The 27,487-nt window shown below is 41.7% G+C and overlaps 1 pseudogene; it reads right to left on the bottom strand.

Moving 5' to 3' along the window:
* Nucleotides 1-12,912: 12,912 nt before the first annotated feature.
* LOC144306795 (histone chaperone ASF1B pseudogene) lies at nucleotides 12,913-14,515 on the bottom strand (annotated as a pseudogene).
* Between the last annotated feature and the right edge of the window lie 12,972 nt (nucleotides 14,516-27,487).

The raw sequence follows: 27,487 nt of genomic DNA, 5'->3' as shown, positions 1-27,487 counted from the left end.
TGTGGAAATCTGCTGGAAGCTAAGCAAGAACCTGAAGCCAGACATGGGGCCTCCAAGGGCTGAGAGCACCCATAGCTGGGGTGAAAGGGAAATGAGTAACCATGTGACCTGGGATGTTCTGTGAGAGAGGAAGACAGGACACAGAGCATAGCTACAGAACCAACAAGGTCAAATCACATATCAGATCTAAATGGTTGGATCCCACCAGGATGAATTCATGGGGGCACCTAGAAACTGTCAGGTGCATCCTTAAAGGAACACTGGGGGCACCTGTGTAGCTCAGTCAGTTACGCATCCAACTTTCAATTTCAGCTCAGGTCATGATCGCAGGATTGAGAGATCAAGCCCCACATCTGGCTCCACACTGAGCTTGGAGCCTGCATGAGATTCTCTCTCCCTGCCTCCCTCTGCCCCTCATCCCTACACACATACTTGCTTGTGTGCTCTCTCTCTAAAATAATGTTTTTTAATTTAAAAAATAAAGAAACACTGGACTTCTTCTTTCTGATATAAAGGGACTCTCAGAGTGATGGTGATTTGAACATTACCAGAAACATGGCCTTACTTTATTCTCTCAACTGGAAAGGTAGGCCATTTTGGCTACTGCAGATTTCATCTGCATAAATGTCTGATATTCTAGGGACTGACTCTACTAACACAGATTTTTTTTTTTCTTTTTTTTAGTTCATGGGGGTGGGAAAGACCAAAGTTAACCTGAACTCAGAGAACTGTTTCTAACTGGGGACCCAACACATTTCTTTGTCCACCCAGACCCCTGAGATCAGCCAACAGTCCTTGCCTGCATGACTCTTCCAACATTCTGCCAGAGAAAGCTAAACTACAAGCAAAGAGCTTGGCTTGATTCAATGCAGCATGTTAAAATCCTTCCCCCTGCTGCGACCCGATTTCTCTCGCCTTTATTATATATGATCAAGTGAGTTTGAATGAAACTGTCTCCAAGTCCTCATTTTTATTTCATCCTGACAATATTATTTTTATCAAGCTCATATTTCACGAAGCTTTATTCTACTCTGACTTTCCTGAACCAGGGGAAATTATCTTGTTCCTTCCCTTGGGTTTGAAAGAAAACCTTTCCATAGCTAATGTTTATCAGCAGCGCAATTTCTTCTGCAAGAAATTGAAACCTCCTTGACATAGAAAGGTAAAGAACACCAAGTCTGGGATGATAGACCACCAAGAAAAGCTTAAGGGGAAAGGATGTCCACCTTTCACAGAAGCTCTGCCCTCTGTGTGCCTTTCTGGGCAATGCATGCTCATTGAGCCAAGAGTGGTTTCAAAAGCCGTACCAGCCAGCGGAGCCCAGAAACTGACCAATCGGAACAGAGAAAGGTCCCTGGCTGGATTCCTGCTGAACAGACTTTAACACTTTCACCTCTGGATCACAGATAGATCTCTGGGAAAAGACAGCAAAGGGGTGTATTATTCAGAGTTCTCCAGAAAAATGAAGCAGTTGGATACATACATGCATATATGTGTATGTATGGACTATACATACTGGTACTAGGCACTGTAGGAAGTATGAATACATATATACAGAGAGAGACAGAGATACCCAGTGAGAGAGAGAGAGAGAGATTGAGATAGAAAAAGAGAGAAATAGAGAAAAAGACACAAAGAGAGAGAGAAAGAGAAAGGGCCGGCCAGAGACAGAGACAAATAGAGATTGAAATTTTAAGGAATTGGCTCATGCAATTATACTGGTTGACTAGTGTAAAATCTGTAGGACAGGCCAGCAGGCTGGAAATTTGGGCAGGAGTTGATACTGAGTCTCAAGCAGAATTTCTTCTCAGAAAAACCTGTTTTCGGGACGCCTGGGTGGCTCAGTGGTTGAGCGTCTGCCTTCGGCTCAAGGCGTGATCCCAGGGTCCTGGGATGAGTCCAGCATCGGGCTACTGGCGCGGAGCCCACTTCTCCCTCTGCCTGTGTCTCTGCCTCTCTCTGTGTCTCTCATGAATAAATCAACAAAATCTTTTAAAAAAGAAAGGAAGAAAGAAAAATAGACCTGTTTTCACTCTCAAGGCTTTCAACTGATTTGATGAAGCCCACACATGTTATCAAAGGAAATCTCCTAGAGTCAACTGGCAATAAATGCTAGCCACATCTACAAAACACCTCAAAGCAAGACCCAGAAGAATGTTTGACCAAATAACTGGATACTAACAGTAGTTTGACCAAGTTGATCCATAAGACTAACCGTGGCAGTGGAATGAGGTTGTGGGGGGTAAGAAAGCAGGGAGTCACTCAGGAGATTTGAGGCAGCTGCCACTCACCACCCCATTCAGGAGTATTTTAATATTTTAAGTAGTTGCCCTGGTGTCCTCCCTAAATGGGGAAAGAAATGACACAACCCAAAAACGGGCCTCCAGGAACAGTAGCTAGGAGGAGCTGCTCTGCAGAGACTAGCAGGGAATGTCAAAACAGCTTGGAGCTTCATGACAAAATCCTGTCCCCCAAATTCGTACACCCTTCTAGGTCATTTGGGGGAAACGGCCACCATCACCCTAAGAGCAAAAGCAAATCTATTGCTCTTGTCATAGCAATAACAGTTCTCATTTATTGAGAACCTACTAAACAATATGCTATGAAAACTTCAACAGCATTTAAAAGGTAAAAGTTATCAACATCTTTTATACAGATGAAAAGACTGAGACTTCCCAAGATCAAGTAGTTCGTCCAGCACCATCCAGGTAGTGAGCGGAAGAGCTGGGCAATCCCAGTTCTATTCAATGCAAAATCTATGCTCTTTTCACAAAGTTAGGGAAGCAAAGAGATGTGTTAACCAGAAGTCAATTAGAATTTAGATTGCTCTAGTTTAGATAGTCTGGTTAAGGATGTCCCCAGTTAAGGGGATCCCTGGGTGTCTAAGTGGTTTAGCACCTGCCTTTGGCCCAGGGTGTGATCCTGGAGTCCCTGGATCGAGTCCCATATCGGGCTCCATGCATGGAGCCTGCTTCATCCTCTCCCTGTGTCCCTGTGTCTCTGCCTCTCTGTCTCTCTCTCTCTTAAAAAAAAAAAAAAAGGATACCCCCAGTTAAACACTGGTAGTTTTAACCAGAGTGGAAGAGTAGTTTGCAATGTTCCTAGGTCACTGTTCCTCAGACACTATTGACAGTGAATTTTCCAGAAGATCCATGAACCCTTGGTTTTGCTTTGGTCCTACAAAACTCTCATTTTTTCCTTCCACTTCCCTAAATCTAATGCCAAAGTTTCTACTAGTTAGAATGTAAGCTATGGTTGATACTTAAACATACATAACTTTCTATTAATAGTGCGGTAAGTAACTACAATTTTACCAGCGTGTTTTGCTGCTGTCTTATTCTGAATGGCATCCTCCTTGCCCCCAAAGCAATAATACTTTGATTGCAAACTATTTCCCTAACCAAATATACTTCCTCCCCTAGAGAACTGCTACCATGGAAATCTATGCAATAAATTCATTTTTGTGGCATTGCACATCAAATCTGACAACATAATTTTGACATTTGGTAAAAGTACATCTTTGTCTATATCCTCAGAAGAAGACTTGCTTAATAGCACTTCTCTCAAATGTTCCTACAGTATATATATTATGCTAACACCAAAAATGGGGGCAAAGTTATCTTGTTTGGGGCTTTGCATTTTGGCTTATGTTTCTTAGATACCTGAAGAAGGACTTTTCATAAAGTTAACAAGGTACCTAGAAGTCAGGTTGTGATGAAAAATTATTTGCAACTCCATAGAGTATTCACTAGTATGAATTCAGCACTAATGACCAATTCCCCTTTTGCAACACCCCTAACCACATACATTCCTCAACATTCTTCCTGATGCCAAACTCCGTTGGAAAGATTACTCTGAATTGGATTCATGAAAAACAAATTGGACTTATTTCACTCCAAGAAATTGGAACCACATAAAATAAAATAATGCCAAATTATGCTTGGAACTAGGATATGCTTGGTTCCGATTTCTTGTGACAAAAGAGTTCCAGATTACAACCAACGTGTGCAATGTGGAATAAATCCTTTCTTATTTTTAGATATTATAAATATCCCTAGCATTGTGTTATTTGAAATTCGTAACTTTCCTTGGTCTTTGCCACATTACCATTCTCTAAAGAAAAGGATTTTATATAAAAGAGTGTGTTCAACACCATCCAAAGGTGTTTATTTATTGAGGTGGCCATAAGGGCTTATTGGGCAAAATAAATCCATCAGAGACCATTATCATATTATTTCACTCACATGTGGAATTTAAGAAACAAAACAGAGGACCATAGGGGAAGAGAGGGAAAACTAAAATAAGACAAAATCAGAGCAGCAGACAAACCATAAGAGACTCTTAATCATAGGAAACAAACTGAGGGTTGTTGGAGGGGAGATTGGTAGGGTGTGGGGTAACTGGGGGATGGGCTTAGTTAAGGAGGGCACATGATGCCATGAGTATTTGGTGTATGCAACTGATAAATCACTGAACTCTACTTCTGAAACTAAAAACATGCTATATGTTAATTAATTGAATTTAAATAAAATAAAATTCATTTTCTTTAGGAAAAAGTCTCCTAGTTGATTCCAAAGCACGAAACTCAAGTAGTGCTTCAGAGTGGGGCTCCAGTGAATTTCTTTTAAATACCTATACAACTCAGTGTTAACAGCTTACTATCGACAAAGTAATCTGTCATTGTTCTCTCTCCAAAATGAAAATTGCCTCAAGATTACTTCTGTTTTAATCTCTTACATGAAGAAAGCAGAGAGGGGAGACCAACTTTCTGGCAGGTAGATGAACTCTTAATGCCTCAAAAAGCATATTTCAGGGATGCCTGGGTGGCTCAGCATTGAGCATCTGCCTTTGGCTCAGGGTGTGATCCTGGAGTTCTGGAATCGAGTCCCACATCGGGCTCCCTGCATGGAGTCTGCTTCTCCCTCTGCCTGTGTCTCTGCCTCTCTCTGTGTCTCTCATGAATAAATAAATAAAATCTTTTTAAAAATAAATAAATAAATAAAATCTTTTTTTTTTTTTTAAAAAGCATATTTTAGTCAATGATTTTTAAAATACATATAATTGAAGGCATGGATATTTTTAGCTTATACATGTTGGGTTTTTTTTCTGCAGTATTCCTTGTCATTACTTTGAGCTTAAACAAAAGGCCAAATAGAAACGATATCTTCCATTAGTTTCTGCCAAAATCTGGTCAGAGAAGTTCCTCTGACCCATTCCTGTGTTAGGAGCAATGAAGGATACAGGAGTACACTATGATGGCCAGCCCTTGAGAAGCTTGAATGCCATTATAAGACAATATATGCATTTGCTTAACAATTATTAACAATGCAAAGCAAAAACAGACAGTGAGTACTCTAATTTACCACACATCTATCCATCTTTTGATCCATCTATCAATCTTTTTTTAATGGATTTCACAGTAACTTGCAGACGTACTTCTATACCTATCAGCATGCATAGCATCAACTAGAGTTCAATACAACAAAGGATGTTCAACATGATCACATTTGAGGGCGAGAAAGAGCCCACTGATGTCAGTGGGGAGGATAACGTGCAAGAGACAGACTCAGAGGCTGAGACAGTCAGGGGGCCATGGCCAAAGTTCCAAAGATAGATGATGAGGGTCTGGACCAGGGCAAGGATAGGCAGAGTGTAGAGGAGGGGACAAGCAGATGGTAAAAGTTGAATTTGGGATGTAATTTTAGGATACTATAAGTGTCAATTAGAGAGACAGTTTAGAGTCAGCAACATTTGTGTAGCATTGCAAGATTTGTCTAAAGAGAGGGAGTATTCAACTGGAGCCAAGAACAGAGTTTGATGCAGCATGGATTTCGAGAGCAGGCAGGGTAGAGATGCCCATAAAAGAAACAGAAGAAGCCAAGGAAAGAGGAGAACCAGAGAGAATGGGACCTAGGGATTAAGGGGAGGAGACAGTTTTGAGATGAACTTGTCAATAGTATAAGAGGCTGAGAAGTTAAGGAAGATGAGAGGACCACAGTGTATGGGATTTGGCAACTTGGATATTGATGGTGACCTTGGTAGAAGTCAGTTGTTATGGAGCTGGGGAAATGAAGCCAAAATTCAGTGTGTTGAGAATTGAATGAAAGATGAGGTCATAGACAATACATGAAGACTAATCATTCTAGAAATTTGGCCATGAGACGTAGGAGCTAGGTAAGGCATACACATTTAGAGAAGGATGAAGGTCACGGGAGGATTTGCCTTGTGGGCAGACACCTTGGCCATACACAGATGAATGCCTGTGCTGTTCAACTGACACCTAATACACATGGCCTTGCATTGACAACTGTCATTGTGTGCATGCATTGTCTCGCTAGTTTGACTTAAGCTTCCGTAAGTAGGTGGACTGTGTACTGCACTCATAGTCCTATGGAACAGAAAAGCTGTAGGTGTCAGAGATCATTTACTATAGCCCCTCATCTTATGGCCAAAGAGTCTAAGGCAAAAAGAGAATGAATCATTCAAGGTCGTGCTCAGAGCAATTGGTAATGAACCACACAGATCCTTCACATTGTGGCTTGCAGTAAGGAGAAAAGTATTATTTTTCAACACAACTCCATGAAATTCCAGTCGGGGAAGCATCTCAAAGGTATAACCCTGATCACATGGGTGTCTCACAGCAACATGGTCATCCTGACCTGGGTAGAACAAAGCCCATCTCCAAGTGTGCCCCCCAAATTGGGATTGATCTGCTGGTCCAAAATTCTGGAGCAATATACTTCTGCAATTTCCTATCACTTCTTTATTTTGCTCATATCTGCCCTATTTAATGTTAAATGGGAGCATTTGTATGTTGCTAGAGAGACACCATTTCTGGGTTTCCAGGCCCGTCTACAGCAGACATGCAGCAAAGCTTTTGAAGGGACACTTGCCTTTAGCCCCCTCCCTATTTTTAGGAATTGTATTGTGTGGATTCATTTTGGAGTGATGGCTGGACAAGGGCTAACCCTTTTAACTCTTTCTATTGTCTATTCCTGCCTCTCCAGCTCCCTCCTCAAGTTCCTTTAATTAGCTACACTTAAAGCCCTTTGGAATCACCCAGTGCCTGGCGAATGTAGTCAATCCTCGCAGACAAAGAGAAGGATGAGGTAAGCCACTTAGAAGGCAACTGATTTATTACATGCAGAGAAACTTCCTGTTAGCTTCCCCCAAAGTTATCTCTTCCCTTATTATTTGGAAAGCACAGTAATTTTCCACTTACTCTCTACTGATGTGAAACAGATTTGTTTGGATCTTAGAGGAAGCTCTGTTTTGCATTGTGTGTGTGTGTGTGTGTGTGCACGCGCACGTACTACACGCGCGTATGCGTTTGTGTGTGTGTGTGTGCGTGTGTGTGCACGTGCACGCGCTTTTCCTGGTAAACCTGGTAGAGCACAATCACTTGGCTGTGCATGCCTTTATTGGACTCGGTTGCTGCACTATACCACACTTGCAAAAATGTTCTTTTCTAAAATGGTGAGAAAAAGCCTTTACAAGCTGAACTAACAACATCTGCCTCTCCAAAATGCCTTAATTGTATTGGCAAAAAGAGCATTTCTTATTTTTTAAAGCCTACTTTAACTGGATTTTTGGAGCGGCACCATTAAAAGGATAATGACAATGTTACCCTCAAATAGATTTTCTTAAAATAATTGCTTTCCCCCACTGAGGGCTGGCACAGCCCCCGTGAAATTCTGGTGGGGTCAGCAGGTTCTTTGATGTCGCCCACCAGAAGACTGTCTCTTCCTCACTCACCCTCTTCTTTTTCTCATCCACACCTCCCTGCTCCCAGTTATATTAGATGTTGAAACTTGCTTTCATACCTGTATTGCAGCTCACTCCTTTTTTAAAAATGGTAAATATGTAGGTTTCTCAATGGGCCAGCAGTGCTGCTTCTTTATTCTGTCTTAAAATCGTTTTATTCTGGGAGTCAAACATAATCAAAACATTGATTTTCAGAGATCGCCATCTCAGAAATTGACGAGTTGGCCATGAAATCATAGGTCTGCCCATTCTGCTTCTTGTCTTGGGTGAACCTAAGAAGTATGACGATGATGTGCCTGAATGGGGGCATCCAACCTTGCTGGGAGAGAGGTGGTGTCAGGACTGCTTATAGCACCTACCTGGGCTATTATTCTGGGGTTGGGGAGTAAAGGAGAGCCTAGTATAGGTGTAGGTGAGGCTCTCATGAGGCTGTGGATATAAAGCAATAGAGAACTGCAACCTGTGTCTCTGAAAAAGGAAGCCTCTAGAATCAAGGGGAAGTTTTTTTTGTTTTTGTTTTTTTTATTTATGATAGTCACAGAGAGAGAAAGAGAGAGAGGCAGAGACATAGGCAGAGGGAGAAGCAGGCTCCATGCACCGGGACCCCTATGTGGGATTTGATTCCGGGTCTCCAGGATCACGCCCTGGGCCAAAGGCAGGCGCCAAACCTCTGCGCCACCCAGGGATCCCTCAAGGGGAAGTTTAAGACATGAAGCCAAATTATCAAGCAAAAAACTGAAGAAAAGCAAGACAAAGAGGCAGAGCTTAGAGATTCTTAGAGACAAATGCATGCAGATGGAGAGGGCATTTATAGTTGCCCTTTGCTCTTACTCTGAGCAGGAAGGAACTTGTTTCAAGAATCAATTTATACAGGAGAAAAATCAGACTACATATTCATTGTTTTATTTTATGTCCAACTCAAACTGAGGCAGCTCACAAACTAATGCAGGATATACTTAATCTCTGTGTGAACACAGGAGCTCAATAGTGATATGCATACAGCCGGAAGGTGGAAGGCATTAGCTTAATTTTGTTGACATTGGACTTCAGTTTGGCCCATTTCATTGGATTGACAGGCCACCTCGTCAAACCTATCCAGAGTTATTAAACTAACGGTTTATATCATGTAACATAAAGGTTTTCTTTGTTTAGAATCATATTCTAGATTCGCAATCAAACCTGTGAGCCCTTGGTTCTTCCTTAAGTAATGCATGGAGGATGGATGAAGGAAAATTGAAACACGTTTCCGCTATGTTACCTTTCAACCCATTTGTTTACAATATACAACCACTTATGGCTTACAAAGAAAATCCACCACGATTTATTGCTTGGAAAGATGATGCAGAGAGTTTGAGAGAGAATCACTATTAAATTGATGGTGGAGTGCTTTGTTAATAGAGTGCTGTTGAAATGCATAATGAGGAGTGGCCCCTTCAAGGTCATTTCCTGAAGAAGAGGCTAGAACTCTGGATTCTTCCTCTTCATCTAACAGACCCTGGCATACAAAGTGTGAATGGAGCATGTCTTTAACCCCACTTGGGTGCTCGTGGAAGGGGCCCCCACTTCTTTCTATCCAGTCGTCTGAGCAAGGCTAACAAAGTAAACAAGAAATAGAGCAGGTGCTTCTCAAGCTTTAACATGAAAACAAATCTCTTGGGATCTTGTTAAAATGAAAGTTGGGAATCAGTAAGTCTGGGGTGGGGCCTGAGATTCTGCATTTCTAATAAGCTTCCAGACAATGCCAATGCTATTCACCCAAAACTCAGCTCCAATCTGAAACATTTGGACAGGCACAGAGATTCTTTTAATCACTAGGGTTCCAATATGCTAGAAAAGACGGTCTCTGAAGGAAGCTAAAGGGTTTTTTTTTAGTGTTCAAGATGCAAAAACAAAGCATCCAGAGGGAGATACCTAGAAGACAACTGGAGATACTGAACTGGAGTCTAGGAAGACAGTAGTGCTGTGAATAATATTTGGGGAACTATCCACATAGACGTGTCATAGGTGATGTCATGAGTTCAGATAACTCTATAAATAGACTGACAGATAAACAGATGAAATATATAGAGGGACCTCATCGGTTCACAGCACATTGTCATCATTGGCTCATGCAAAGCCCCAAGCCCCATTCTTGTTTGATTTTTTTTTTTTTTTAGAACAACAGAGAGTGCATGTGTGTGCAAGCAGTGGGGGAGGGGCAGAGAGAGGGGGGAGAATCTTAAGCAGGCTCCACACTCAGTGCAGAGCCCCACGTGAGGTTTATCTCACAACTCTGAGATTATGACCTGAGTGGAAATGAAGAGTCTGACGCTCAACCAACTGAGCCACCCAGGTGCCCCATGATTTTTAAAAATTAGTTATTTCATGCATTCCCTTTTATCCTCATCCCTTCCACCACAAGCAATTTTCTAAAGGGTTTGATGTGTAGCTTTATATTTTGTTAAGTGTTCATATATAATGCATTTTATTTTGCGTGCATGGGTTTGTTTTTTGAGATATAACCGTTCATGGCCAAGTAAAATAACCTTAGTTATACAACTTGTTGAATTTATACACATGTACACACTATGTAGCCAGCACCCAGCTCAAGACATAGAATATTTCCTGTGGCTCTGTGCACATACTTTTAATTTACATAAGTGACATTGAATAATAGATATCATTCTGTTTCTTACCTCATCCCACAGCACAACATTTTCAAGGTTGATGTATGCATCTGTGTTTACATATTTGCTTCCAGCTACTTCAGAGTATCCCCTTTATGCTTCTGCCACATTTATTTAACATTCCCTAATGAAGGACACCTAGATTGCCTCCAACTCTCCTTACCACAAATAATGCTAGAACGAACATCCACATTTATGTTCTCTTATGGGCCCAGATGAGATTTTTCTTCCTAGATTATATAACCAGGAAGGTGATTACTGAGTCACAGTGTATACATATACTTATTTCAACTAAAAGTTACCAGACTGCCTTCCAGAATAGCTCCAGCCAACCTGCACTTACAAATTCTTTTTCTTCAAATCAAATGTATGTTTCTTTTGAACGTTCACTACATTAAACTGGACTCAAGGTGACTAGGTTTTATTGAGGTTATATGTAGATTTTACCTGTGAATGGCAATCGTTCATTCGTTGAATATTTAATGAGCATCTACAACATACTGAGTACTCTTCTAGGGGCTGGTGATGCATCTGTGAAGAAGATAAATCCTCAACCCACATGGAATTTATGTTCTGATCAGTATGACATTAAAGTGGATGAGATCACTTAGGAAGAGAATATAGGATGAATGAATGGAAAAGAAAACCAAGGACAGAATTCTGAGAAATGTCAAAAGATTAAGGGGTACAGAGAACAGAATTCTGGAGGAAGATCAACAGTGTTCTGAGGTCACAAGAGAAAGTGGTGGCATAGGAGCCAAAAGTAAAGACAGTTTTAAGGAAAGTATAGTCTAGCAGAGGGAATATAATCAGGAGATGTTTGGTCACCAAGAAAGCTTTGCACAAGCCGTTGTTGGAAAATGGGAGAATGATAGGACAGTGCACATCCTTTGTGCACTGTGGTACTCAGTCATGTCCTCAGACTAAGAATATGACCTCCATTTTCTGAAAGCATTAGGACCCTCTTTTCTTCCTTTAGGGTGCATTCTTTTCTAAGAAATTCCTTCTCTCCTTCAGTAAACAGACCTGGCTCTTCCATCCCTCTAGACCAGAACATAAATTCTAAATTCTGATGTAAATTCCACTGAGTGATCTAGGATAAAATTTTGTTGATTGTTCCAAAGAGTAGGACTTTGGTCCTCTCCAAGAATTTTGCAAATCAATGTGCATTTAACAAAATTAGTCTGTAAAATTAAAGAAGACAGAAGGGCGGGGAATGAGTGGAAATCTTTTCATCTGACAGTTGAAAAGACAGCTTCAGATGTCATATTACTGCTTTTATGTGGGACATAACAATGACTTTATCTTTGTCTTATTGCTTTCACTCATTTTTTCATTGTATATCATGGATAGTTGGGGGGCGGGTTCTGTAAAATGCCTGCCCCATGTGTTCAATCTTTTGTATTTTCACAGTTTTCCTTTACTGACTTGGGTGTGGCCCTCATTGCCTCCTGCCTGAATCGACAACAACCAGAGGACACACACTCTGCTTCAGGTCCCTATCCTGAGCAGCACCATCTAATAGGGCACTCCCACTTTTTAGAAATGTCAGTGCTATCCCACTGCCTCCAGATAAATCCCACATGCCAGACTCACAGTCCTTCACGGCCTGGCTTCACACCACCCTAAAACTTGGGTTTCCCACTGCATCACAACTATAATGTTCTGCTCCTGCCGAACTGGCCTGCTTTGATCTTCTCCAGATATGCTATGCCCTTTCTGCGCTTTGTTCCTTGTTCCTGCCTTTTAGCATATTTGGAACTCCCTCCCTCTACCCAGAGTCCATCAGGTCCCATACTCTCAGCCTCCACTGCTCTGTCCAAACTTCTAGAACAGCATTTCCCAAACATCCTGGTTTCAGGACCTTTTTACACACTTAAAAATTACTAAGGACCCCAAAGAGTTTTTATCTTATGGACTATATCTATCAATTTACATTAAATTAAATCAGGAACATGTTTAAATTTTTAGTAATCATTTCTGAAAAACCATTATATGTTACCACAAAAAATATATATTTTATGAGAAACAACTCTATCTTCCAAAACAACAAAATAATAATGAGAATAGTGGCAATGCTTTCTATTTTTACACATCTCTTTAATGTCTGTCTGACTAGAAGACAGTGAGATTCCCCTGGTTCAGCATTCAATCTTTTATGATAGGTTGTTTTGGTTGAAGCATATGAAGAAAATCCAGACATTGTATTGGATTAAGGGAGAAGAATTGCAATAGTCTTTTCAGATTATTTTTCATACTGTCCCAAACTGGAAAAGTGATAGTTTCTTAAAAGTTAGTTGTAACATGGAATCTGAAAACGTATCAATAAATTTTTCATACTCTGTTATATTAAAATTGATTGATCTATCTTGTACTTTGTTTTTTTTTTGTTGTTGTTGTTGTTTTAGATCAACCAAACATATTTAATATAAAAACCTTTTAATATACAAACTGTAATCACAATTGCATCCACATAGCAGTGAGGGAATGGGGTGTTGCAGGGAGCATGGCAAGGGGAGAGGTTTTCAGGGTCCCTATGGTTTCCTGTGCCTGCAAGAGCATGAGGTCTTCGCAGAGGGCAGATTAAGGCAGGCAGAGGGGCCCTGATGCCAGCATTGAGACAGACTCCACCAACCTGCCACCTTCCCACCATGGCAGCCTCCAGGAAAAGCCAGATCCAATTAAGAGAGGACAGGAAGGTGGTTGTACGGAGAGGAGTCAACCATCATTCCTTAGCATCCTGCTAAGCATACCTTTGGGAACAGACTTTTCCAGAGGCTGTTGGATTAAAAGACCTAAAAACTATCCTAGGAGGACAGAAATTGTGTCCAAGTCCACCTTCTAACCAAGCTTGGTTCCTTGCCTGTGACTCCAAAAAGCTGGGTGGATTTGCTCAGATGTTTGGGGATGGACAAGAATGACAGAGCCTTCGGCTCAACAGGCCTGGAGCCTTGCCAGGCGTTGACCAAGAAATCCTCAAGGCAAGCCAGGGAGGTCTGTGGGAAGAGCTCTGGGTCAATGGTACTCACAGGAGCATGGTGGCAGAAAGGCCTGCAGGTGGAATTTATAGTGTGTGTGGAAGACAGAAAAGACACATGTCACAAAGAATTAAAAAGTGAAGTACCTGCTTCTTACAGGCCTGGGCAGTAGAGGTAAAAGCTGATCCTTCTGGGTCAGGGTTGGGAGAGACCTGAGGCCTGCTCCTTCCTCAGAACCACGTCTGGCTTGGGTATAGTTGATGGCCCCAAAGTCCTCTAGATGGCCTCCGTGGGATTGTCCAGGAGGCCCAGCTGCCCTCTCCAGATGTGCTAGGAGACTGGCCACAGTCCCGGCTGGGCCCAGGTAGGGCCTGGATTCCTCGAGTTAGATGCAGTCCATGGAATTCTCGGGTAGGAGCCCAGGAATGCAACCTGGGAGACCCAAGCCTTTGATGGGAGCACAGCTGAAGGGGAGGCCACAGCCCAGGGTGGGGTCCTGGTTCTCTATGGCCTCTAGTCTGTCCATGTTGTCCCAGTTGATGTGGAAGCGGGTCACTCGGGGGTTTGAGGCCAAGATGTTCCTCTGGAGCTGAGAGAAGTCTGGCTTCAGGGGTGGGTTCTCCCTCAGCTCGGGATTGGGGTATTCATTGTTGACATAGTAGTCCACACGGATGAACTCCTGTCCATGGTAGGTGCAGGTGATGAGGACCACGGTCACACCCACAGCATCAGTCTCTGGGATGAGGGATGGGTTGGGGACATCAGCCTGAAAGATGAACATGTGCCTCCCTGCTGGGACAGGGCCAACTAGCACAGAGTCCAGGATTTGGTCAAACTCCTCACTCTCAGCTGAGCCAACATAAATGATCTTCCATTCTAGATCGTCCGCCAGGGCCTCATTGCACTCGAAGCTGATCTCGAACCGGAAGGGGCTGTGGAAAGGGCTCGGATTCTCCAGCACCGCCACGTTCAGCACAGAAACCTTGGCCATCGCCTCACCGGGCGGCGGCAGAGGCCACAGCTGGGGCCAAGCCCCCGCCTGAGTCCTCTGCGGTCAGCGGGGTGGCGTTACTCCCTACCGCTCCCGCCTCTTCTGTCCGCCGACTGAAGTGCCTATCTTGTACTTTGAATGGACCTTTTATCTACTTATAATTTTATGGCATGAAGCACTGACCATTTGGGTAATATTGGTTCATGCAGAATTTCCAAATTTCCAAATGTTGACACATTTCATTATAGAATATATATATATATGAGATATATATATATTTGAGATATATAGATAGATAGATATCCCATATAGTCATATCACTACCAATCTCATCAAAAAAAAAAAAAACTTGGCTTTCAAGTAGTATTGTGAAAATGTTAAGCTTATGGTGGTGAATACATATGAGTTTTCCAAAATTCTTTTTTTTTTTTTTTTCCAAAATTCTTTTTCATTGAAAGCTCGAATTCTCTAATTGGTAACAAAAATATCAGTTGTTTTCCTTGAAGTGATAGGCTCTCTTTGTTCATTTCCAAGAAAATGTTTGGCAAATACCCAAATCTGAATAACTATAGTTTATCTGTCAATCATTGTGGAAGGCAGAAAAAAAAAATGCCTTCCCCGCACCAAAGATATATATTCACTTCCCAATCTCTGCAACTTGTGAATATTACTTAAGGAGCCTGAGAAGAGGGGCTTATCCTGGATTATCCAGTGATGAGTCCCTTATAAGAAAGAAGACACAGAGACACAAAGGAGAGAAGGCTATGTGAAGACAAGGCAGAGACTGGTGTGATGCTGCCAAAAGCCAAGGAATGCCAAGGCACACCCATCACCACCAGAAGCTAGAAGAGACAAGGAGTAGGTTCTCTTCCAGAGCCTCCAGAAAGAGTTCAACCCTGCCAGCTCCTTGATTCAGGGCGTCCAGCCTCCAGAACTATGAGAGAATAAGTATCTGCTATTTTAAGCCACCAACACTGAGACCATTTGTTAAGACAGCTCTAGGAATACAGCCCTTCTTGCAAGTAAACATTGATGTTCCATGAAAAAGGCTGCTAGTTCAGCTGGCAATTCAATCATCACACAAGTCCTTTTCCTCAAGGTTATCATCAGACTTCAGTGTAGAGCAGCAGGGCATGCTTCTCATTTCCTCACCCAAAATGCTAAAAAGAGAGGTACCCAAGAATTGAGATGTAATAAAATGTGTCACTTATAGAGGCCTTCTTTATACAAATGAGTGAGTGGCAGTAAAGAATATGACAACTATTGGTATAGTGGGTTCCAGTGCCTGGTTCATGCTAAGGCACCAGAGTCTTACTTATTCTCACTCCGCCCCATCATTACAAATATCAACATAGCAAAAAAAAAAAAAAAAAGAAAAAGAAAAAGAAAAAGGACATTTTAGGATTACCATGAAAATTGTTTTGACCTCAAGGATGCCCTTGAAAGTGTACTATGGGCCGCCAGGGCCTGTGGGTCACATTTTGGCAATGGGTGAAGGAAATACAGAAAGAGGTTAATTTAAAATTAGGTGGTGGGTATGTTGGTATTCACTGTATTAGTCTTTAAATTTTCCTATATATTCTTTCATTTTCATAGAGAAATGTTGGGTGAAAATGTTTTGTAAATATGTTAAAAAAAATTGTTAGCTCATTTTGTGAGGCCAAGACTGAAAGGTGAAATTACTATCCTTGGCCTGCTGTCTTCTGGCTCTGGCTCCTGTTCACCCCTTCTTGTCTCCTAACTGCTTGAACCACCTGATGATCTGGAAACATTGGGCTGCTGGGAGTAATCCAGACACACCTCCGTCTTCCCTGTCTCTATATGTCTTTTCATGTGTGATTCCTCAAACCAGAATATAATCTCTCCCCCTCCACCTCTCTTGATGCTCCTATAAAATTTTAATTCAGCTTTAAGGTTGGATTCCCAATACTTCTTCCCCTGGGGAAAATTCCCTGTGTCCCCATGGACTGACATTAGGGATTCTGTATCTAGAGTCAAATGGAAGAGCAGAGCCACTGGACATCTGCCCAAGACACCAACAAACACAGGATGCTAGAACATCACTGGAATAAACTTGATGGATGATGCCAGTTACCTCAAGTTTCCATAGATGAGTCTTCAGGTAACAGGTGAAATATGAATTAATGATGAGTATTAAAGTAAATAGCGATCCAAAATGGAACCATTCTACATCTTCACAAGCCTTTCACTACTCAGGGTTTTTGCCCTGGACATGAGAAGTCGTTCTAAACAAACACGGGCCATTTCTGAGACACTTACCTTAGGTCATAGTTGGAACTCGCAAAACTCTGAAACCAAGCAATACATGTAGGGTTGATATTTGCCCGGCGTAGATGGGTCATGTTGTTGTATAAATCTTAAACACTTTAGTAGGCTTCCCAAAAAGTTGCCTGGTTTCAAAAATTGTAGTCCCGAAATGTTTCAGCTATTCTGATACATTCTGTGACTATCATAAATCTCTTATTTTGAACAAAAAGAAAAAGGTAAACAGTTTTTATTATAGAGAATTCTCTACATTCACACCAATAATACACTGAATATACATGAAAGGAATATCAGTTTGAAGAATGTCAAATGATTCGTCTGCCTGGGATGCTCATATGTTGTAGCCAGTCCATTCTTCCATGATAGCATGATATCACTGTAACTTTATTATCTAAATTTTCATCTCCCCAGTTGACTACAAGCTCCTTGAAGATGGAGACTATCTGTTTATCTTTGTATCCCAGGGCCTAGGCCAGTACCTGGTATCTAGAACATGCTCAATAATTAAGTAAATAGTAGGGGAGTGATAGTAGGGGAGATCTTGGCACATATGAAATTCAGACATCCATTATACAAATTCCACATACAGTACCTGCCTGATAACAGAAAGCAGGGATCCCACGGAAAGAACCCAGCTCATTTGGCGATCCACTTAATCAATCAAGTATTTGTTGAATGACAAACACCAGCAACTCACAGGCCTCAGAGCTGAATGCAGAACAAAATAAGGTCCCTGACCTTCTGGAGTGAATAATGCTAACTCCACAGACAGTCACGAAATAATTTGAGAAAGATTAAGCGTGTGGAGTTCCATAAAACAAAAGCTGGCAGAGGCCCTTCAGGGGACCCAGAATTTGAATATAGGATGCTACAGAAACCTGTTCCTTCCTTTATTATACAACAATTGAATGCAAACAATGGGAATCTGATGCAGTAGGGAATCTGAGGCCTAGATTTCCAAGCAAGCTGATAGGTCATGCAGTATGTGACCCCCTAAAAATATAATAATAATAAATCAAGTCAACAAAAATGTAAGGACTCTCAGAAAAGCATCTCTATACAGTGTATCTAAATATCTCTTCAAGAATGAAAAAAATATATATTTTGATTACTTTTCTGTGTAGCCCATGGGCTGTTTTTAGGTCCTAAGGTAAATTTACCATTTACCATCGCCAGGAGAGATTAAAAAACATAACCATTCGCTAGGGGCACCTGGGTGGCTCAGGTTGTGATCCTGGGGTCCTGGGATCCAGTCCCGCATCAGGCTCCCTGCAGGGAGACTGCTTCTCCCTCTGTCTATGTCTCTGCCTCTCTCTCTGTGTCTCTCATGAATAAATAAACAAAATCTTTTAAAGCATAAATAAATAACCACTCACCAAGTCACTTCACCAACATTTACCAAGTGACTTTATATCTGTCCTCTCATTAAATCCTCATAACATCTCTAAGCACTGCAGCCCTTACAGCTAGCAATCGGAATCCTGTGGTGGACCCCACACTCTCCTCCAGCCATGTGCCCCTCCCACCCCACAAGAGGCCAAAGCGATAGGGCTCCCCCAGAGCCCTCACCCCCATCAGCTTCTAGCATGGTAGCAAACACAGGATGCAGTTAAATTTGGATTTCAGATAAACACGGGATTCTTGTTTTCAATAATGCCCCACATTTAGCATATGTATGTCTCAGAAGAGCGAATTTCTACCCAACTTTCATGACCAAGCCAAATGTCAAGGCCTCAGTGCTCTCATTCCCCTCCACCTGCGCCCACAGGTAGGAGTGCACGCTTCCTCCTCTGCACACGTGTTGTACTTCACCCACACACCTGCGTTGCTTTTCTCTTTCTATCCCAGGGCACTGGACAGTCAACTCCTGTGCCAGTCCCACCTCCTCTATTCAACGAAACCTCTTCAGCGATAGAGACCTGTTTTAGGTGAGGGCCTTGCAATCCCGTGTTCCCCTACTAAAGTGTTTGAGCCTTGCCTGTGGAAACTTCGACCTCTCTCAAATGCTAGGGTCCACGTCAGGCTGGGTGACATCTGTGCACGGGAACCCCATGGACACCATGACAGTTGGTGTCACCGAGTCACAGGAAGAGCACTAGGGAGTCCCCTCCCTTCATCCCTCATGCAGGATGGCTTTTCAGGGAGCATCTCTGACGGACAGGCACGCCTCATATGCTTTCCTTCTTTCTTCCCTCATTCTGAAGGCTATAATTAACTCTCCTTAGGGAACATCTATCCCATACAAATCTGTCTCGTTTTTCTCTCTGAAACTATGTAAAATATCAAAATATTTAAATCAACAAGAATCTTAACAGTTAGGATGTTAGGGTAGTTACAAATCAACAAGAAAAAGACAAAAGAGCCTCAGTAGGGCAGGCTACACTTCATAACATTCACAAACATAGAAGGAGGCATAAGGGCATAAAAAGACAAGTCAATGTTGGCCAATTGAATTTAAATAAAATTTATTTGAAAAAAAAATAGCTCAAACTCATTGTTATTCCAAAAAAATGGCAATTGCTTTTTCTTTAAAATTGCAAAAAAAAAATAAAATAAAAAGGATTTAAACTTATAAGACATGGTTTTGGTAAAAGCGCTTTGAAAGAGGGTACTCTGGTGTGCTGCCAAAGGAAGTATAAACTCAAAAAAACATCTCTGGAGAGAGTTTGTCAATTCGTATCCAGAGCCTTGAAAACATTCATATTCTTCTGACCTAACTACTCCATTTATAAAAATTTCTCGTGAGAATCCATCAGATAAGCACTTGAGAGTTTTCACAGCTGTGCTATTTAAAAAAAAAAAAAAGTGTGAAACAAATAAATGCCTAACAATAGGGGGATGACTAAATAAAATTTAGAGTATGCATATAATGAAAAATTACTGTCGTCGCTAGAAATCGTTTTCAGGAGAATTCCTGACATAAGAAAATATTGTATTAATTCAGACAGGCTAGGTTGTCCTGCAATAACAGCTTTTAAAATCTCAGTGGTTTAGCACAACAAAAATGCTTCTCTTGTTCACACTCTACATCTAAATGAGATTAGGCAGGAGGGAATGGGGGAAGCTCCCTCCATGCAATCACCCAGAGCCCTGAACTCTCAGGTAAACGTACGACCAACCTCTTGGCAGTGAAAGAGAGGACAAGATAGTCCCAAGAAGGCCAGAAGCAACACACCTCACTTTGCATAACAGCCCATTGGCCAGAACTAGTCACCTAGCTCCACCTACCTTCAACGTGGGGAGGAAAATGCCATCCTACTATGTGCGCAAGAGGAGAGGTGAGCCAGACACAGGGCAGTGCTAAAGATTTCTACCATTATACTTGTGATATGATAGTAAGTTTAAAAAAAAAAAAAAAGCATACTTTTTTTACTTTCATACTTAATTAACACAATCCAATTTCAGAGAAGTTTTTATGATGCTTTCATATTTGTGTAAGTGGAGGTAATAATAGAGGTATCTGGGTTGTTAAACTGTAGATGGTTCTTATTTTCTTCTCTACACGTGCTTGCATTTTCTAAATTTTCTACAAAGCACACCTTAATTTCTACAATAAGAGGAAAATAGATTTTCTGTTTCAGGATTACTCTTGCTGTCCTGGGTTTTCTCACCTTTGGAAAACAAATTTTTCTTCTCCCCTAGTTCAGCAAATTTCTTCTAAGCCTCAGCCCCAACTGTAATGGAATAATATTAGTATTCCTCTCCCCATGAGAGAGCTAAATGAGAAGTAACCAATAAATGTCCATTTAAAGACATTTGTAACGGGGGCAGTGGATAGCGGTAGGTGTTCATTGGATGCAAACATCATGATGCTTCCCTCAGAACATGCAATTAAATTTTGTCACCCTACATAGGAGATTAGATCATATCTCGCTGCCATTTAGCCAAAAGATATGCCCAATTCATTTGATTATTCCCTAAGGAAGTATGAACCTTACTACACAGTTCAGGCTCAGAATATTCACTCTCACAAATGAACCCAAGTGGATGGATTTTATCTCTTGGCTGCCAAGTTCGTTGTTGATTTCCCTAAGTCTTCCTGGCTCACTTGGGCTCCAGGGGCTCTTCTCTAAATCCTTACTGTTCACATTGTCTGTATCAGACAACCAACCCCAAATCATTTGACACCTTGTGTCAAAAACTAATTTCCAGAGCCAGGGATTCTAGGAAGGAAGGGACCCTCTGGGCTCCTCTTTCTGCCTCCACTACCCATCTAGCTCAGCACCAGCATCGCTCAGCACTGCTTGATAAAGACTCTGTCAAGTTGACCTGAACTCTTCAGGGGGAAAAGTAAGCTGTGGGTGTGACCCTGGCCCCTTCCTCACAAGACACCTAATGCAATGTGTTTATGTCCGCATGATCATCACGGAGATTAGAAATGGGAGCAGAGTACAGTAGGATCCTCAGGAACCAAATTGAGATTCCATTATTTAAAAAACAAAACAGAACAAAAAACACTATATGCTATAGCTAATTCAAAGAAAAAAAAATGTAGTTTTACAAGCCTATCAACCCACTATCTTCCAGTAAGAGTGAAAAGAAAATGTGGCTGAAGGGAATGCCAGTGCATCGGGGACAGATGGAATGCTCATGTTTAGGGTCTTTATTTTTAATGTGCCCCACTGGCCAAAGGTCTCCATTGATGTAAAGAAAAATTAATTAATGGCAGCATCACCACCACAGCATATTTGAACTAACTGCTTATGTGACTGGGCTAGGGAAAAAAGAAAAAAAAAGAAGAGAAGAATTGTGGCAAAACAGATGAAGTTTTAATTTATGGTGTCTTGAGATGTCAGTTCTTCTGGAACAAAGTAAGAATGACCTCCCTTGGCAAATAATTCATCCAATCCCACATTCACTGTACAACTGTAATATATACTTCTCCTGTATGGTTCCCAACTCGAAGTGGAGACAGTGGAGAAACACACTAAGGTAACTGGAACATTCCCTTTACCTCATTATGTCTCATCTCCACAGGCCCAGGGACCAAGACCCCAGACGGGCCTGGCTGGGTGATATGTGGGTGCAATATCCAATTTTACTAATGCATTCACACCAGCGCCAGATTGTGCAAAATCATGCATTTTTGACACAGGAACCATAATCCTATATTTAAAATGATTACCAACCCTTTTGACTTCTTAGCTGTAAATATGAGATTTAATCATAACGTTTAGCTCTGTGATTTATGGATATCATAAATCACATTGTGTTTTGAGTCTGGGACTGTCTGTCACAGTGCTGAGAGACCACGGCAACTGGCATCTTAGAAAGAGATGAAAACAAGACTGTTTATAAAGATATTTTGCTCTTCCTCCATCGTCATCCCATCCACCCAAACACTAGTACCTCCTCCCTTGATTGGGACACAGCACCACTTACAAACTCAGCATCACTCAGTTTTTGCCTGCCATGTATCATTACTCTCTATGCATAGGAGGAAAAGTAGGAGTGATTTATGTTGCCTCCTGGCACTGAATTGGTTTGGGAAAATTCTGGATAAGAAATTCCAACTTTACTAAAATGTGAATCAAATAGCATGTATTGGGACCACCTCGTAGCCCTACGTGGACTGTTTTCTGGCACACCAGGCCTCTCCATCATCCTATGTTGCTTCTTTTGTTTCTGAGTCCATATTAGGCCCATAACTCGCTTCTGGACCTCTGAAACTCTTAGCTTCACCCTAAATGTTTCATAATCCAGATTGCCGTCTTGGTCGGCTAGGGCTGCCAAAACAAAATACCACCAACTGAGTGGCTTAAACAACAAACATTTTATTTTCCCACATCTATTTCCAGTTCTAGAAGCTAGAAGTCCAAGGTCAAGGTGTCAGCAGGGTTGTTCCTCCTGAGACCTCTCTCTTTGGCTTGCAGATGGCCACCTTCTCGCTGTGTCCTCACACAGTCATCCATTTTTCTGTGTGTGTGTGTGTGTATGTGTGTGTCCTAATCTCCTCTTATAAGGACACCAGTCATATTGAATTAGGGCCCATCCATATGACTTCATGTTACCTTAATTACCTCTTTAAAGATCCTATCTCCTTATTTGGTCAAATTCTGAGGTACCTAGAGTTAGGACTTCAACATACCAATTGGGGCAGGGGGAAGGACATAATTCAGGACATAATATATGTTTTTTTTTCCCCTAGCATCCCTGAGGTCAATGTGCACACATATGTGCACACACACACACACACACACACTTTACATTTTTCTATAACTTGCTAAGAAATTCCTACTCCAACTATTACATTAGGAACCAGGAGGGGTGGGGGACAGTCTCCGTTTGTTATGGCTCCCAGCAGTCTTATTGGAGTAAACCCAATGTCTTCCAACAATTGCTGAGTTTGACAGCATGTCTCGTCTCTCCAGGAACTCACACATACACTTTTTCTAGGTGTGGAGGGAAGCATAGTGCCTTCATGGCTGTGGAGGGAAGACCTGGGACCACACTCTCCTCTGGTTGCAGCATCTCCTACCTGAGGACAGGTGTGGGCTCTGTTGTCACTGCTGTTGTTGCTGAGGTGTCCAAGCCCAATGTGACCCCAGTATCCATTCTCCTGCTGGGGGCACCACACAGTCATTGCTCCCATTGCTCCCATTGGCCTTCCCCACTGCCGACAGAGGCTACCTCACTGGCCCCACAAGCACCCCCATAATCTGCTCCAGTCTCCTCTTGACTGCTCCAGCAGTCACTGTTCCAACCCTCTTCTTCTGGACAACTTTGCCCTTCACCATGGTGAAGCTCACCAAGCCAGTCTCTCAGCTTCATCCACATCTCCCACTGAAGCACACTGTGGCAGCTGCATGGGGCCAGAGCTCGTTGACTGACACATCACACAACCTTTCTCTGCGTGGGGCTGCCCCACCTTGACCTGCAGTGCCAGGTGAGGTGATCCCCTTTCAAGGTCAGAACATGGAGTATGAGTCCAGCCCCTCCATGTTGATTCCCCCTCAACTTGTTTGGGATATGTTTACTACCTACCATTTCTTCACCTCAGATATTCTCCACTTTGCCAAGAGATTTGAAATTGGCAAGAGGAAGAAACTAAAACTTCTCTCTCTCTCTCTCTCTCTTTCTCATTCTCTCTTCCTTTCAGCTCTACCTCCCTGAACCAAAAGGATTTTCTATTCCCAGCAGTATAGAAACTTTCCTTATATCATATTCTCTCTTTTCTCCATCATGGCTCAAAATAATAACACTAGCTCAGGCCTCCAAGTTTTACTCTTGATATACAGATGGAAGCTTTTTGGAATTTGGGAAACACTTTTCTCTCTCAGCAAAGCAAGGATCTGAAGACTCTCTCACTTTTCACATAACAATTCTAACATGAAGCCCAAAGCTAAGCCAAGATTCTTTTATTCTGGGTGGTCTCCTCCTTCCCCTGAATTGATAGATTCAATGCCAGGACAGCCTGATAGCAAAGAATGAAAATACATGGATATATCAAGACTCCAGTTCCTGTTGCACTAGCAGCTGGGAAACAAATATTCTAGTATATCTCCCAGAATAAGCTGATTCGTTATGGGCATTTAATGATCTGGTTAGCACTGGAATTATTTTCCTTAGTAGACAGGTAACTAGGGAGGCAATGGAGAGAACCATCAAATGTGTTCATTAAGAATTCACTGGCAGAGGCCCCTCGCTGGCCCAGAGCCGGAAATCTTCAGTATCCAATAGCAGTTGTCATCCCAGGAACTTGAAGGTGCCCAACACCCTTATTATTTGCTCATATCTCACTTGGGACCCCTAAGGACTATGGAAAGTAGTAGAAAAGAACCCTGGGAAAACATCCAGTATGGAAGGATTGAATTGGCTGGATCCCTGATAAATGCATTACATAGAAAAACCTGACTTAGAGGCAATCCAACATGGCGGCTAACACAGGACTAGAGTCCAACGGTTTGGCTTCACATCCTGTTTCCTCATTGGTATATGAGGGTTACTAAAAGACCTATGTTTATGGTGTTGTTGTAAAGCTTCTAAGAGTGAAGACACATAAAATGCTAGAACAGTGCTTGACACATAGCAGACTCTCCATAAATGTTAATGTTAGTATTATCAGGTTGTGGAAAAGTGGTTATTATGAATAATATTAATAGCCAAAATTTATTGAGCGCTTATAATATGCCAGGCAATGTTATAAATTCCTTACATGTGTAATGGGGGCTCAAAATTATTAATCTAAGAATATTTTTAAAACCTATTTTCCATCCCTTTCTAGGCCCATCCACCCCCACTTCCACTAGTAAAATTCTGATTTGGTTTACTTGGCATGCCCCCATATCCTCAGTTCATGGGCCTTAATCCACACATTGGGGGAAAATACTGTAAGCCTGAGAGGCAAGAAGATTTATATTTGAAATGAAGAGAACTCCTGGCAGTAAAAAAAGAATAGCTCCAAGAAAACACGACAGAGTGAGTATGAGAAGTTTTACTTGGCAGTTGAGAGTGGAATAAGGAGAGATTTTCAAGTATAGCTACTCTGTGTTGAAAGTGAGGGGTGATCAAATTGAAGGCAGAGAATTTTTTTTTAAGTGTAGCTATTTCTTATGCATATATTACCCTCTTGGAATTTTCTTAAGAAAGTACAGTAAACACTTGAATTGCTTTTGATTAAGCTTCTCTGTTAACTTGTTTTTCTCTTTGAATGTGAGTCTAAGCGAAGAACAGGACCACATGGGAACCCACCTTTATACAGGTTATATACACATTCTCTCATGCTTTCCTCATGGCAATCCTGTGAGTCAGATACTATTATTATCCATTATTTAAAGGAAAACTGAAGTTTAAAGAGCTAACTCGTTCACAGTCACACTGAAAGCACCAGAGCCCAAATTCAAATGTAAGTACACATGGTTTGACCATCAGAGCGTGCATACTGTCCACCCAACTGTACTAATCAATTATCCCTTTTAGCTTGAGTTAATTCCTGCTTCCTCAATTGTTCTCCTGCGATTGTTGTCTAAGGAAACTGATGCTTGGTTTCTTCCCAATACCCAAAAATATTTCCTGTTAATTAAAATAAAAACCAAAGTGTACATGTGTGTGTACGCACGTGCACCTTTTAATTTAATTAAATATTCACATTGTTTAAAATTCAAAAGGTACAAATGTTATAAAGCAAAGTCTCCCTCCTAACCTTGTTCTCCCAGCCATCTGGTTCCCCTTCCCAGAGGCAAACAGTGTTATCAGCTTCTATTGTATATTTCCAGATAAAAGCATTACAAGCAAATACATTTTGTCTCTCTCTCTTTTTTTAAATGATAGCATAACTTACTCAGTGTTGTGCACTTTGATTATTTCCATTTGTCAATACTGGAAACAATCTTGGAAACACCATTCCGTATTAGTGTACCAGGAGTGTCCTCAGCTTTCCTTATAGCTAAAAATAACCCATTAGGACGCACCCTCATTTCTGCTGAATAATCAGAAAATTTCTAAATTTGTGCTGTTGTAAACGATGTGACAACGAATACTCTGTCATTGTGCATGTTTCTAGATGCATAGTATAAATTTCTAGAAACATAAAATACTGATAGAATTGTTGGGTCAAAGGCCATGTACACACATTTTTTATTTATTTTTTTTAAGATTTTATTTATTTATTCATGAAAGACACATACAGAGAGAGAGAGAGAGAGAGGCAGAGACACAGGCAGAGGGAGAAGCAGGCTCCATGCAGGGAGCCCGACATGGGACTCGATCCCAGGTCTCCAGGATCACGCCCTGGGCTGAAGGCAGCGCTAAACCACTGAGCCACCAGGGCTGCCCACACACATGTTTTTTTAATAGATACACCTAAATTGCATTCCATAGATTTTTTTTTTTTTTTTTTTTTTGAGAAAGAGATTGAGCAGGCTCAAGCAGGGAGACAAGCAAAAGGGGAGAGACAGGGATAAGCAGATTCTGCACTGAGCTCAGTGCCCTCAGGAGGCTCAACCCTGAGATTACAACCTGAGCCAAAATCAAGAGTCGGGTGCTTAACCAACTGAGCCACCCAGGCACCCCTTCCACAGATTATTTTTAACAAAGTACATGCCTACCAGCAATGTATGAGATTGTTTATTTTCCCTTACCCTCTCCAACACAGTGGATTATTAAACTTTCTGGTCTTTGCCCATCTGATAGACGAAAACGGAAAATCCATTTCTTCTCTTGCCTCAGGTTACTTGAGTTTAAACTGTAACTTGTTGCCCACAAACTTTTTTATTCATTCATTTAAGTAGTATAAGGCATTTCTCACATATAAGGTTCTATCTCAGTCACCTCTTAACCCTGTGAAGTAGAATCTCTCTCCAAAATCATTATGTGGCTACAGATTCCTCCAGATGGCTGAGTTTTGAATAACTCCTGATTCCTTCATGGTAGAATAATAGGATAATTATTAGGGTTTTGGAAGAACACATACATAATATTCCTGTCCCAATTCTCCCCAATTCCCTCCCCACCCAGCTCCAAGCTGGGACCAATCAAGAGACAGTCACAGAAATCAAACAGATGGGGATGAAAATATCTGCTTTATGTCTGATAAAGCCGATTGGAGTCTAAAGCTTAGACCACAAACAGATGGGTTTTCTAATATCTGCCCTGAACCAAAAAAACAAACAAAAAAAAGCCACAATTAAACCCATACACTGGGTCACAGGCAGGCATTCTCAGCAAAGGGAAGTCTTCCACGCAGTGATGGCCACTTATTATAGGGCCTCAGAGGAAAGTAGGTGTCCTGAGGACAGCCACGCCTAGCAAGAGCCTGCAGAGGGACTGAGCATGGTCTGCTCAACTGGACCAGCAAGACATGT

The sequence above is a fragment of the Canis aureus genome, chromosome 37 (assembly GCF_053574225.1).
Source record: "Canis aureus isolate CA01 chromosome 37, VMU_Caureus_v.1.0, whole genome shotgun sequence".
Classification (NCBI taxonomy): domain Eukaryota; kingdom Metazoa; phylum Chordata; class Mammalia; order Carnivora; family Canidae; genus Canis; species Canis aureus.
This window is presented reverse-complemented; position numbering and strand designations above follow the sequence as displayed.